The sequence below is a fragment of the Muscardinus avellanarius genome (genome assembly GCF_963383645.1).
Source record: "Muscardinus avellanarius genome assembly, chromosome: 4".
NCBI lineage: Eukaryota > Metazoa > Chordata > Mammalia > Rodentia > Gliridae > Muscardinus > Muscardinus avellanarius.
In genome coordinates, this window is record NC_137789.1 from 14,564,572 (window position 1) to 14,578,861 (window position 14,290).

Consider the following 14,290-nt stretch of genomic DNA (forward strand, 5'->3'; position numbering starts at 1 on the left):
TGTGTGAGTGTGTGTGTGAGTGTGTGTGAGTGTGCGCGTGTGTGTCTTACTGAGGATTGAACCTAGGGGCATGCTACCTCTCAGCTTCATTCCCAGCTCTTTTTAAAAAATTTAAATAGCTTCTCACTACCTGGATTCTTTCTGACTTTGGCTTCTTGGCTCAGCAATCCGTTGTCCTGCTACTTCCAAGTGGATAGTGCTAAAGCACAGTTCTAGTCTCACTTCTGAGACTTTAAGAATCTGTCTAGGTTCTGGCCAAAGGGCCCTACTTCATAAACTTGCCTGTGAATTCTCAGAGAATTCCTTCGCTCACTCATTCTTAACGAGCACTATCTATGTGTCTATGTGTCAGGTCCTTTTCTGGGCTCTGGGCCACAGCGATGAACCAGACAAAACCTCTGCTTTCATGAAACTAGCCAGTAGGAGATGCGCAATAAACCTGTAGTCAAATACTTTGCAAAGAAATAGTCTTTGATAATCACATTCATGTGCTGCCGTGCTGGACTGTAATCTCCCATGCATCTCAGCTAACCAATCAGCTAAGAACTAAGTCGGTACCTATGTACGGTGCACGTACCACGACCCAGGCACTGTGGTGACTGTCTGTGATGCAATCTCTCATGCTATCCTTGGAGTCCTGGAAGTGTCGCTTGCCCAACCCTTTCTATTGTGAGTCTGTGAACCAGGGGCACAGAGGCTGAGGCTCAGTGAGAGCAGACCAGAGACTCCGATTCGGACCACGCCTTTCTATCCTGAAGTTCTCCTCACTTTGCTTGGGTCTTGGCTAATGAAGATGCATGGCTAGCCTAGCGCGGGGGTGTACACCTGTAATTCCAGTACTTAGGAGGCTGAGACAGGAGGCTTGCAGGTTAGCAATTTAGTGAGGCCCTCTGGATCTTGGTGAGACCCTGTTTCAATGTAAAAAATAAAATAAGCTGGGCGTGGTGGTGCACGCTTTTAATCTTCGCGCTTGGGAGGCTGAGACAGGAGGATCACGCAGGTTCGAAGCCAGCCTCAGCAACTTAGTGAGACCCTGTTTCAATGTAAAAAATAAAATAGGTCTGGGGGTGTAACTCAGAGGTTGAATGCTGCTCAATTCAGTCCCCAGTAAAACACACACACACACACACACACACACACACACACACACACACACAAATGGCTGACCAAGCTCAAAAGCAAGAAGAAAGTTACTGTCTCAGGGGTAGGGAAATAGGTCATATTTACCTGGGGCTTGATTTTTCTCCAGAATCAGCCTATGGAGACAATTGGTCGACCCTGAACTGAGACCTCCCTGAAATGGAATCGGTATTCACCAAGCTTCTCTGCCTGACCATCGATGTGACTTCCAATCCATTTGTTTGCTGTTTCTTTTCCATCCTACATTATAAATGCCACAAAGGTAGATATCTCATTTGTCTTGGTTTCTATATCTTCATCTTCTGGGTCATGGCTTATTTAGTAGGCATTTAGTACATTCTTTGTGTGTGTGAGTGGTCCTGGGGATTGAACCCAGGGACATTCTACCTCTGAGCTACACCCTCAGCCCTAATTTATTCTTCATTTTTTTGAGGGGGGTGGTACTGGGGTTCCTGGAAGCCCTTCTACCTCCGGGCTACACTCCCAGACCTATTTTGTATATGTTTTTATTTGGAAACTGGGTCTCCTAAGCCAGTGAGGCTGGCTTCGAACCTGTGCGATCCTCCTGTCTCTGCCTCCCAAGCGCGGGGATGACAAGCGTGTGCCACCACGCCCAGCTTATTCTTCATTTTGAAACACGGATTTCACTAAGTTGTGGAGCACTTCAAGCTTCTGAGGCTGGCTTTGAACCTGCGATCCTCCTGTCTCAATTTCCCACATACTGGGATTACAAGCATGCTCTACCATGCTTGGCTGACATTTAGTATGTTCTAATGGAACAAATGAGTGATTACTGCTTCAGCAAAGACAGACAGATAGTGATCAGTCCTGCTTTTCACAGGAAAGGTTGATTTTGTCCTCCTCTGGTTCAAAATCCCATTTTTGCATGGCTCCTCGCAGCCTGTAAAGCAAGCCTGAAGACTTCAGCAGTTTTGCAGTCCAGGGCTCTTTCAGCTGGAAACAATAGGAACTAATATTCAACCAGCCTAAGCAAATAAAACATTACAACACATCTAAAAATCCCTCAAATTTATTGCTTGTCCAACCACATATTTCCTCCAGGAGTCGTTGGATCAAGGAGTGCGGCCAAGTCTGCAAACCTCTGCCCTGTTTGTGGAACGTGCTGGGTATTTGTATTCATAGCTATTCGGGAGGTTGAGGCAGGTGGATCACTTAAGCAGAGTTCAAGGGCATGGTGAGACTCCTCCCCGCAGGAAAAAAGAGAGAAACAAACAAACAAACAAACAAACAAACAAACCAAACTCTACCCCCTCCTGCTCTTGGACTCACTTTCTTCTGTGTTGCTTCCTATTGGGCAGACTTTCTCCATATGGTAGTTTTGGGTTAGATGAGTCAAACATTTTCTATTTTGCTAGAAGCCAGTTTGAGTTGGGTTTTTGTCACTGGCAAATAAGAGAAAACACCTGACGTTCTTCCTCCTGACCCGAGCGTGGCAGGTGCAGAGGGATGGGAGGAAGGGAGAAGATGGAGCCAGGAGGGCGAGGAACCGGAATCCTCTGGTTCTATCAGATCGCGTTCACCGGTCACCTTTGCCCTGAGCTCAGGTCCAAGAACTTATTTATGAGATCCCTCCCTGGGCGTATCTCACTCACCTAATAATAAAAGCTGGTAGTTCTTTCTGTGGGCATAGAAATACAGGTTGAGCACGAGTACACACTCAGTTTGTTTCTAACAGCCTCAATTAGAATTTTCCTTTCTGAGGACAGCCAGTGATACCGGGTTGAAAGGTGGATGTGATCACTCTTGTGTACTCTGGTGGGGGGAGGGCCCTACATTTCCTTACTATGAAAGGAGGCCACAGTAGTGACCTCAGACTTTTCTGGAATACCAGGAGCCTCTCAAGGTCACAATCATGACTCAGCTTTCAGGTGCTGAGTGGCGGCGGAGAGTGTTGTGCAATTGTTTTAGCTCTTCACTCCTCCCAACAGGCCGGCAGACGGATTTGCCGCTGTTCATTTTTTAAAGAGATACGGAAAGTTCAACAGTGGTGCCAAGAAAAGTTGGAACATGTGGCTCAGACCAATAATGCTCACCAAATCTCCCACGGCTTCCCGTGTCCCCCAGATTTTCCTGCAGGAAGGATGGGGCCAGTGATTAGTTCTGGCTCATGGACTGTGAGAGGCCCAGGCAACTGCTGTTTCTTTCTTTTCTTTCTCTTCTTTTTTAATAAATTTGATGGACTGAGTCGGGCAAACTACAGGATAGAAGAATCTTGGATCTTGGAGTCTCAAAAAAGTGGTACTGGAGAATTGGTGGGTCTCCAATGGACACAGTGTGAATAAGCATTGAACAGTTTTTAAGTGAAGCTACTGAGATGTCACAGTTTATTACTGCAGCACAACTTAGCCTATCCTGACTAACAGAAGCCTACATTTCTTCCCCAGTAGGCTCCCTGCATGGTTGCTGGCTGGGAAGTATTTAAGCTAAGACAAGAGGTTTATTCACCTTCCAATTTTTGTTTTTTAGGTGTTGCCTTGAAGCTGGCTTCAATCATACCCCTGGTTAGCCTTGGGCAAATTGCTCTCTGAACTTCAGTTACTTCATTGGTAAAAAGCTGAAAAAATGACTGGGTTTCTTGGGAGGTTCTACCACTCCTTGCTTGTCTAACTTTAAGCAAGCTGTACATCTTTTCTAAACTTCAACTTCCTTTATCTGTTGAAAGAGACAGTAACATTCTCTATTATTTAACGTTGACCGAAGAGTTAAATGACAACATATAAAAAAACCTAGTCCTAGCTCTGCTCAGTGTACATCTCTCTCTCTCTCTCTCTCTCTCTCTCTCTCTCTCTCTCTTCTTGGTATTGGAGATTAAACCCAGGAGCATTCTACCTCTGAGTTACACCTCCAGTCCTATTTTATTTTTCTATTTTGAAACAAGGTCTTGCTAAGTCACTGAGGCTGGCCTTGAACCTATGACCCTCCACTCTCAGCCTCTCAGGTAGTGGGATTACAGGTGCGTGCCACTGCACCCGGCTCCTTTCCTGTCTTTGTAAGTTGAGCTCTCCTAGCCTTCCCCATCACTGTCTGCTGTATTCCTTTCTTTCCTCTCCCAGTTTCCTCCACACTTAGTGTGTTCCTCCTTCTTGAAATAACAGACTCTTCCCGTGGTTGGCTTTAAGGCAGTCACTAGTTGAGACACGACTCTGAGCACACCTGCGTGTGAGTGCGTGTGTTCAAACTCCTCACACCCTGGTTGTAGAAGGGCAACGGCTGCCGGAAGTGGAGGACAAAGTTAAGTCCACACCCGAGGCGCACACTGCAGTAGTCTGATAAAGATGGGAAAACCTAATCATTTGTCCTGAAAAAAAAAAAAAAAATGAACCACTTGCCCTGATAAACGGACCCATTGAGAATAATTAAAATCTCAGGTCTCTTATCTGAAGCCAAACAAGATCTAGCTCAGAGGGTATTTAGGTGAGAAGTCATTTATGCCTCTGGAAAATCAAGGCGCAGCCTTGCTTGGGAAAGTGGGAACTTAGAGGCCTCTTTTTCCACACTTGGCTCCTCTGTAGGCAGGGGCTGGGCACGGGCGAAGCAAACATCTTGGGCAGGAGTCCTCTTTGTGCCGACTGGGGGCCACGGAGAAAAAACTATGACATGAAACAAGCCCAGATCGTGACAAATGGGGCTGGGCACAGGTTCTTTCTTTCATTCCTTTTTTGCTACCTCTGCTTGAACGTGGTTGTCTTCAGAAAGATTGGCGCCCCGAAGGGAAGGTAGAAAGAGCCAATTGACTGTTCTCAAAACAAAACAAAACTCAACAAAGGCCCTTTCTTCCTTAAGGACCATTCCCATGGAAAGTAAAATGTGAGCCCACTGAGAATTACCTGACTGCAACACAATGCTACTTTTATTACGGGGAATCAGTTTTTCACCCACCCAATTTAAACATGGCTCCACAGAACTTGCCGATGTCTTCAAAAAGGATGTGGTCTTCAGGCTGGAGACTCGGGCAGAGAAAGAGAAGGCTGAAATAAAACTGTTTTCTTTTTTAAATGAACCAAAAATAAGGATTGGAAGGGAGTCATTCTTCCCGATTATGTTACTGCACGTAGTGAGATGTGCTGTTCATCTATCTGCCTGGGGAGACAAGGCCTTGCCTGTGGTCTTCTCTCCAGTGCTTTAGAAGGGCTGCTTTGGTTTTGGTTTTGTGAATAAATATAAATATAAATATAAATATAAATATAAATATATATATATAATATATAAACATATATATAATATATATATATGTAATATATATATATACATATACATATATATAAAATTTTTGCAGGATTGGGGATGGAACCCAGGGGAATTCTACCTCTGAGCTATACCTCCTGCCCTCTTTTTTATTCTTTATTTTGAAACAGGGTCTCAGTGAGTTGTAAAGGGCCTCACTAAGTAGCTGAGGCTCTTTGCAAACCACTATTCTCCTGTCTCAGCCTCCCAAATGCTAGGAGCCCAATGATTTTTTAAAATGCACAATTAGGTATGTTTGGGGGTTTAGCATAGTATTCATTTTATGAAATACATTTGTGTTGAGATGGGCCTATTTACCAACTTTTGATCTGAAAAAAGGGCATATCACTTTTACTGGGGATGGAACCCAGGAGCATCCAACCTCTGAGCTACACCCCCTGCCCTATTTTTTATTCTTTATTTTGTTTTTTTTTTTTTTTTTTTTTAATTAATTTATTTTTTAAATTGGTGCATTGTAGTCATATATCAATCACATTGGAGTACAAGACTTGAGAGGATATACAAGCACACATCATCCAATTAGCCCTCCTCCAGCCCCCATCCCATTCCCTCCCCCTCCCTCCATCCCACACTTCTTTGGTGATTTACTTTGATACATTTGTTTATATACCTCCTGCTTTTTAAAGAGGCTCCGTCCTCCAGTATTACATACCCTCTGATTGGTCACATTAGTTGCTTCACTATAGGGCCCTTTCTATAGCTCAACCTCTTCCTGTTGCCCTTTTCCTCCTAGTTATTGCTGATTAAGAGAAGAGTCTGATTTATATTTTCTGCGATATTTCTCTGTGCATGCTGCGTTGCAAGTACCAATCCCACTCTTGATGGTCCCAGTAGTGGCCTGGCTACTCAGTGGACTGATCCAGATCTCGCTGGCTCAAGCAGCGGCCTTGCCTCATGGGAGGCCCCAGTTCTGGTCTCGCTGGCCCCTGAACCGGTCTAACCCCTAAGCTGGCTTTGGTCCCGATCTTGGAGGCCGCAGGAGTGAACTTGCCTCACGCCAGACTCCGATGCTGGCCATTGGCCCCTGCACCGGGCTAACCCCTTGGCAGGATTCCAATCCCGGCCTCGGAGGCCCCAGCACCGGCCTAGCCTCATGGCAGGCTCCAATGCCGGCCTCGTTGGCCCCAGCACCAGCCTAACCCCTCGGCAGGCTCCGATACCGGCCTCGGAGGCCCCAGCACTGGTCATGCCTCAAGGCAGGCTCCGATGCCGGCCTCGCTGGCCCCAGCACCGGCCTAACCCCTCGGCAGGCTCTTATCCTGGCCTCAGAGCCCCAGTACCGGCTTTGCCTCACGACAGGCTCCGATGCCGGCCTCGCTGGCCCCAGCACCGGCCTAACCCCTTGGCAGGCTCAGATCACGGATTTGGAGGCCCCAGTACCGGCCTTGCCTCAAGGCAGGCTCCGATGCCGGCCTCACTGGCCCCAGCACCAGCCTAACTCCTCGGCAGGCTCCGATCCCGGCCTCGGAGGCCCCAGCACTGGTCATGCCTCAAGGCAGGCTCTGATGCTGGCCTCGCTGGCCCCAGCACCGGCCTAACCCCTCGGCAGGCTCTTATCCTGGCCTCGGAGGCCCCAGTACCGGCCTTGCCTCATGGAAGGTTCCGATGCCGGCCTCGCTGGCCCCAGCAGCGGCCTAACCCCTCGGCATGCTCCGATCCCGGCCTCGGAGGCCCCAGCACTGGTCATGCCTCAAGGCAGGCTCCGATGCCGGCCTCGTTGGCCCCAGCACCGGCCTAACCCCTCGGCAGGCTCTTATCTTGGCCTCGGAGGCCCCAGTACCGGCCTTGCCTCACGGCAGGCTCCGATGCCGGCCTCGCTGGCCCCAGCCCCGGCCTAACCCCTCGGCAGGCTCTTATCCTGGCCTCGGAGGCCCCAGTACCGGCCTTGCCTCACGGCAGGCTCCGATGCCGGCCTCACTGGCCCCAGCAGCGGCCTAACCCCTCAGCAGGCTCCGATCCCGGCCTCAGAGGCCCCAGTAACGGCCTTGCCTCAAGGCAGGCTCCGATGCCGGCCTCACTGGCCCCAGCACCGGCCTAACCCCTTAACAGGCTCTGATCCCGGATTTGGAGGCCCCAGCACTGGTCATGCATCAAGGCAGGCTCCGATGCCGGCCTCGCTGGCCCCAGCACCGGCCTAACCCCTCACCAGGCTCTTATCCTGGCCTCGGAGGCCCCAGTACCGGCCTTGCCTCAGGCAGGCTCCGATGCCGGCCTCGCTGGCCCCAGCACCGGCCTAACCCCTCGGCAGGCTCTTATCCTGGCCTCGGAGGCCCCAGTACCGGCCTTGCCTCATGGCAGGCTCCGATGCCGGCCTCACTGGCCCCAGCAGCGGCCTAACCCCTCAGCAGGCTCCGATCCCGGCCTCAGAGGCCCCAGTACCGGCCTTGCCTCAAGGCAGGCTCCAATGCTGGCCTCGCTGGCCCCAGCACCGGCCTAACCCCTCGGCAGGCTCTTGTCCTGGCCTCGGAGGCCCCAGTACCGGCCTTGCCTCATGGCAGGCTCCGATGCCGGCCTCGCTGGCCCCAGCACCGGCCTAAGCCCTCGGCAGGCTCCGATCCTGGCCTCGGAGGCCGCAGCACTGGTCATGTCTCACGGCAGGCTCCGATGCCGGCCTTGCTGGCCCCAGCACCGGCCTAACCCCTCGGCAGGCTCTTATCCTGGCCTCGAGGCCCCAGTACCGGCCTTGCCTCAAGGCAGGCTCCGATGCAGGCCTCGCTGGCCCCAGCACCGGCCTAACCCCTCGGCAGGCTCTTGTCCTGGCCTCGGAGGCCCCAGTACCGGCCTTGCCTCACGGCAGGCTCCGATGCCGGCCTCGCTGGCCCCAGCACCAGCCTAACCCCTCGGCATGCTCCGATCCCGGCCTCGGAGGCCCCAGCACTGGTCATGCCTCAAGGCAAGCTCCGATGCCGGCCTCGTTGGCCCCAGCACCGGCCTAACCCCTCGGCAGGCTCTTATCCTGGCCTCGGAGGCCCCAGTACCGGCCTTGCCTCACGGCAGGCTCCGATGCCGGCCTCGCTGGCCCCAGCACCGGCCTAACCCCTCGGCAGGCTCTTATCCTGGCCTCGAGGCCCCAGTACCGGCCTTGCCTCATGGCAGGCTCCGATGCCGGCCTCGCTGGCCCCAGCCCCGGCCTAACCCCTCGGCAGGCTCTTATCCTGGCCTCGGAGGCCCCAGTACCGGCCTTGCCTCACGGCAGGCTCCGATGCCGGCCTCGCTGGCCCCAGCACCGGCCTAACCCCTCGGCAGGCTCTTGTCCTGGCCTCAGAGGCCCCAGTACCGGCCTTGCCTCACGGCAGGCTACGATGCCGGCCTCGCTGGCCCCAGCACCGGCCTAAGCCCTCGGCAGGCTCCGATCCTGGCCTCGGAGGCCGCAGCACTGGTCATGCCTCACGGCAGGCTCCGATGCCAGCCTTGCTGGCCCCAGCACCGGCCTAACCCCTCGGCAGGCTCTTATCCTGGCCTCGAGGCCCCAGTACCGGCCTTGCCTCAAGGCAGACTCCAATGCAGGCCTCGCTGGCCCCAGCACCGGCCTAACCCCTCGGCAGGCTCTTATCCTGGCCTCGGAGGCCCCAGTACCGGCCTTGCCTCACGGCAGGCTCCGATGCCGGCCTCGCTGGCCCCAGCACCGGCCTAACCCCTCGGCAGGCTCTTGTCCTGGCCTCGGAGGCCCCAGCACCGGCCTAACCCCTTGGCAGGCTCTTATCCTGGCCTCGGAGGCCCCAGTACCGGCCTTGCCTCACGGCAGGCTCCGATGCCGGCCTCACTGGCCCCAGCACTAGCCTAAGCCCTCGGCAGGCTCCGATCCCGGCCTCGGAGGCCCCAGCACTGGTCATGACTCAAGGCAGGCTCCGATGCCGGCCTCTCCAGCCCCAGCACCGGCCTAACCCCTCGGCAGGCTCTTATCCTGGCCTCGGAGGCCCAAGTACCAGCCTTGCCTCATGGCAGGCTCTGATGCCGGCCTCGCTGGCCCCAGCACCGGCCTAACCCCTCAGCAGGCTCCGGTCCCGTCCTCGGGGGCCCCAACACTGGCCTTGCCTCACGGCAGGCTCCGATGCCAGCCTCGCTGACCCCAGCACCGTCCTAACCCCTCAGCAAGTTCCGGACCCGACCTCGGAGGCCCTAGCACAAGCCTTGTATCATGGCAGGCTCCAATGCCGGCCTCGCTGGCCCCAGCATCGGTCTAACCCGTCTGCAGGTTCCAATCCTGGCCACGGAGGCCTCAGTAGTGGCCTTGCCTCACAGCAAGCTCCGATGTCGGCCACTGGCACCGGCGCCCGCCTGACCCCTCAGCAGGTTCCGATCACTGTCTCTGTGGTTATTATTTCAAAGGTTCCAGTTGTAATGTATCAGATCTCTGCCTCCCCCGAATATTGACCACTGGCATTGCCACTGCCTCCACCGTTTCAAATCCTTCCCAGGCTCTTTTTCCACTCTGAATGTTGTCCAGTGTTCCTAAGCATGCGTGATGGTAGCATTCGACATTTGGTGTAATTTCTCCAAAAAAATAAAGTTGGTAAGATCCGGTTTCTGCTTCTCCTGAATACAAGTCTCCACCACCATCGCAGAGAACTCTTTCAACACCGCATTTCTCCTTGGTCTCCGCTAAACTCTCTCCTTATATGTGATGTCTGAGATTCTTACCAATATAGAGAAATAGCAGTCCTCTTTCACGGCGAATTTTTCCATAAGTTCCAGTGCATTTAGATAAGTTTTGTCTGCATCTCCAGTGTCCTGGCATCCATAACGGCTTTCTTACCACCTCTCTGATATTTTTCTTTATCTTTTTCTGTTCTGGGCCCGGTTTCTCCAGGGGTCTGGCGTGCTACTCGCAGTCGGCCCGGGGCACAGAGTCCTGCGACCCGGGCCCCAGCTGGCGTGCCCTGTGCTCGCCCCCGCCCAGAACCCAGCGTCTCACTGGGACTGGTTTCTCCAGGGGTGTGGCGTGCTACTCGCAGTTCGGCCTGGGGCCCAGAGTCCCGCGACCCGGGCCCCATCTGGCGTGCCCAGCCCGCGACCCCCGCCCAGATCCCAGCGTCTTACTGGGTCCGGTTTCTCCAGGGGTCTGGCGTGCTACGCGCAGTTCGGCCGGGGCCCAGAGTCCCGCGACCCGGGCCCCAGCTGGCGTGCCCTGTGCTCGGCCCCCGCCCAGAACCCAGCGTCTTACTGGGACTGGTTTCTCCAGGGGTCTGGCGTGCTACTCGCAGTTTGGCCTGGGGCCCAGAGTCCCGCGACCCGGACCCGGACCCCATCTGGCGTGCCCAGCCCGCGACCCCCGCCCAGATCCCAGCGTCTTACTGGGTCCGGTTTCTCCAGGGGTCTGGCGTGCTACGCGCAGTTCGGCCGGGGCCCAGAGTCCCGCGACCCGGGCCCCAGCTGGCGTGCCCTGTGCTCGGCCCCCGCCCAGAACCCAGCGTCTTACTGGGACTGGTTTCTCCAGGGTTATTCTTTATTTTGAAACCTAGTCTCACTGAGTCACAAAGGGCCTCACTAAGTAGCTGAGGCTGTCTGTGAACCGCGATCCCCTGGTCTCAGCCTCCCAAATGCTGGAATTACAAGCGTGTGCCACCATGCCTGGCTCATATCACTTTTACGTTAGGAAAAAATGCTGGGGCTTTGTGAAAAGGGCCTTGTCTAGTGTGAATGAGAAGAGCAAGGGGCTCATGCTTGTATCCTCTGAACATCATTCAGTGTGAGGAGGAATCTGTCATAACTTGTCCCTGGTGAGGCAGGGCAGAGGACCTGGGAACAGGGGGATTAAAAAAGCCGTCTGTGTCTCCTTCTGTGAGGTGGGGGAGGTGAGACACCTGTGGGACCACCAGCCCACAAGATAACAACTCAAATTAAGGATTCTAATTGGTTAAAAGACATTGGCTCTCCTAAACCCAACTCTGACCAATCATAAAGGAGCAGGTGGGAAACCTCAGTAAGGTTTAAAAGCCCACCTCCCAAGCTTGGGTGTTTACTGTCTTTTGGGGACCTTCCCGTCCACATGGGAGGGGGGGCTGTTTTTGTCTTCTAAATTTCCCTGACTTAAACGTTCTTATTTATTTATTTATTTATTTATTTATTTATTTATTTGGTGGTACTGGGGTTCCTGGAAGCCCTTCTACCTCCGGGCTACACTTCCAGACCTATTTTATATTTTTATCTGGAAACAGGGTCTCTTAAGCCAGTGCGGCTGGCTTCGAACCCTTGCGATCCTCCTGTCTCCGCCTCCCAAGCACGGGGATCACAAGCGTGTGCCACCATGCCCGGCTTTAAACGTTCTTATTTCTATACCCTTTGTTAGTCCTTGGATTTCACTGGTTGAAATCCACTGGACAAGATCCTATAAGAGGAGACACTCCTGTTTCACTAGTTCTTTTGTTCTGTGTCTCAGGAGTCGCTCAGAATGTCAGCCCCCAGGTGAGGTGCTGGGGGTTCAGGACCTGGCGTGGACCCCCACCCTTGGGCAACACACCCCTTTCCTCTGGAAACCCTGTCATCTCTGAGACTCACTTAGTTTTTAGTGGAGGGAAAAGTGTGAAAGGTCTTGATGTGGGCTTTTTTTTTTTTTTTTTGGTGGTACTGGGGTTCCTGGAAGCCCTCTTTCCTCCGGGCTACACTCCCAGACCTATTTTATATTTTTGAAACAGGGTCTCTTACGCCAGCACGGCTGGCTTCGAACCTGCGCGATCCTCCTGTCTCCGCCTCCCAAGCGCGGGGATTACAAGCGTGCGCCACCACGCCCGGCTTGATGTGGGCTTTGATTTAGGTGTATAGTAGATAGTAGATAATAGTATCCTTTTTTTGATACTGAAGATTGAACCTGGAGGCATTCTACCTCAGAGCTATACCCCCAAGAGCTTTTTATTTTGAAGCAGGGTCTTGCTAAGTTGCTGAGGCTGGCCTTGAACCTGCGATCTTCCTTTCTTATATTCCCAAGTGCTGGGATTACAGGTGTGCACCAATATGATTATTTCTTGTTCTTGGTGATTTTTAATTTATGTCACCTTTGCTCTATTTTTCATCTCTGAATATTTCTGGTTTAAGTGAGATTACATATATATGCATTTATATATGTGCAGGCTGTGTGTGTGTGTGTGTGTGTGTGTGTGTGTGTGTGTGTGTGTCCTTCCTCTTGTTGCAGAAGGAGACAAGTAATGGAGGGAAGGTGAATCACATGGCACAGAAGGGTTTTTTGAGAAGAATAAAAAGCATATAAAAAAGCAAAAAATTGAATTGTGAAGTAAATCTGAGTTCTGGCTTCGATTTCGGTGTCACACAGGAATTCATGTTGCGGCATGTCTCCCCCTAGACATTGTCTCCGTGTTCTCCCAAATGCATCGTGGGTGTCTCCAAAGCCTTGCTGACCAAGCAGGACTTGGAGGGAATCGTAAGGTATGTTTGTCCAGCTCGCCATTGTTCTATCCCTTTAACTCCACTCTGGGGGCCTCTTAATCCCATGGCCCTAAAAGAACACTGGGACAGCCCCCAGAACTTTTCTAGTCCTTCTTGTTTTATCATAAAACAGCTTGTCAATGGAGGAATTAAAATGCTTGGAGCCATGTAATCCGATGTCCACTGAGGTCGAGCCTTTAGCTTCCTCCAGCTCAGGAGGAAGGAGCGGAACTGGCTTCTATCTTTGCCAGTTCTTTTTTCCTCTGTCTGGTGACCTGAGGCCTCAGAACCCACAGTGCTGACTTTCAGGGAAGAAGTCAGGTAAAGGAGTAGAAAAGTCTTACTTAGCTCTAAAGAGTACTGTGTTGCATGCCATAGGAATGACCAGACATAATTTCTAAGAGTAGGTCATAAAAGATACTGTAGCAGCCTGGCGTGGTAGTGCATACCTGCAAACCCAACACTTGGGAGGCTGAGACAGGAGGATTGCAAGTTCATGGCCAGCCTCAGCTAGTGAGGCCCTCTGCAACTTAGTGAGACCTTGTTTCAAATAAAGAATAAAACATTGGGCTGGGGGTATAGCTCATAGGTAGAATGCCCCTGAGTTCAATCCCTAGCACTGCAAAGAGTGAGAGAGAGTGAGAGAGCGAGAAAGCGAGAGAGAGAGAGAGAGAGAGAGAGAGAGAGAGAGAGAGAGAGAGAGAGAGGCGGGAGGCTGGGGGTGTAGTTCAGAGGTAGAATGCCCCTGAAATCAATCTCCAGTCTCACACACACACACACACACACACACACACTGCAGCTTTGGCTATTGGCTTTTGGTTTGATAGCTTTGGGGAAATCTAGCTGCCATGTTGTCAGAACACTCAAGTAGTCCGATAGAGGCAACACCTTGGATAACTGGATAAAGCCAGCATCAACCTGTAAGGTGTATACATGATCCTTCTTTGGAGGAGCTCCTCCAACCTAGGTCAAGCCTGCAGATGACTGCAGCCTGGAGGATGTTTTACTACAGTCTCCTGAGCACACCAGCAGGAATTGGCCAGCCAAGTTGCTCCTGGATTCCACAGGCTCAGAACCATGAGGAATTATAGATGGTTATTTTGAGTCACAGAGTTGTGGTGTGATACATTATGTAGCAAAAGATAACTCCAAGTACTAGAAAGTAAGGCTTTCCTTGAGTGGGGAAAAGCTCTCTTCAGAGAAATCTCCAAGTATTTGCTCTCTCCATCTTTATGCTCCACATGGACCAGACCTGTGTGGCTATCGCTGGGACAAAGCCTGTTTGTGGGGTCAGGTTAGGTCCTGACCAGGAGGGCAGCCTTGGGAGGGCAGCTAACCTCAGAAAAGAAAAGCTGTCAATTTCTGGGAGGCACTGAGCCCACATTTGTATATTCGATTTGATATGAGAGGTTTAAAAATTGTTGTGAATTTTTTTTTGCATCTTGTTCTATGAATGCATCTTAAGATGTGCCTCTACTTCCCTTCTCACTGTTATACTTTCTTT